Source organism: Bufo bufo, chromosome 6, assembly GCF_905171765.1.
Source record: "Bufo bufo chromosome 6, aBufBuf1.1, whole genome shotgun sequence".
NCBI lineage: Eukaryota > Metazoa > Chordata > Amphibia > Anura > Bufonidae > Bufo > Bufo bufo.
The window spans coordinates 319658276-319658987 of NC_053394.1; positions in this window are offsets into that span (position 1 = coordinate 319658276).

A 712-nucleotide genomic window follows, 5' to 3' on the forward strand; every position below is an offset into this window, starting at 1 on the left:
ACCACCCACCCCATAACAGTGCCATCCACAGACCCCCCCACCCCATAACAGTGTCATCCACAGACCCCCCATTGTCGCTCCAGTACAGTTATAAAATGTTTAATTAAATGAATAATGATTCATGCTGCCCCTCAGTAGTATAACTTTCAATATATTGTACTCACAGGGCTACTGGTATCGTAATGCAGGCCGGCCGGGCAGACGAGCGGCAGCGTCACTGACTGATGTCACGTGCCCGCGCCGCCTACTTTATGAATGAAGCAGGCGGCGCAGGCACGTGACGTCAGTCAGTGACGCTGCCGCTCGTCTGCCCGGCCGGCCTGCATTACGATAACAGTAGCCGGCTGTGAGTACAATATATTGAAAGTTATACTACTGAGGGGCAGCATGAATCATTTAATTACACATTTTATAAGTCTCTACTGGAGCTGCGGGGCCGGAGCACAGTGAACGTACCGGCCCCCAGCTCCTCCTCCCAGTCCCTCCCCGCTGATACATCGCAGGCTGCGATGTCAAAAGGTGGCGAAACGCCATTCCGGTGTGTTCCGCCAGAAAAAAAGCCCTGCATACAGCACTATAAAACATACAGAAAAATACAGTGCAACATACCTCTTACATCTAGTGATGTCTCCGCTGATATAGATGTTCTTTTTCTTCATCTTCTCCATTCAGACCAGACCGCCATGATGATTTCTTTTAGCCATGTTTTCTC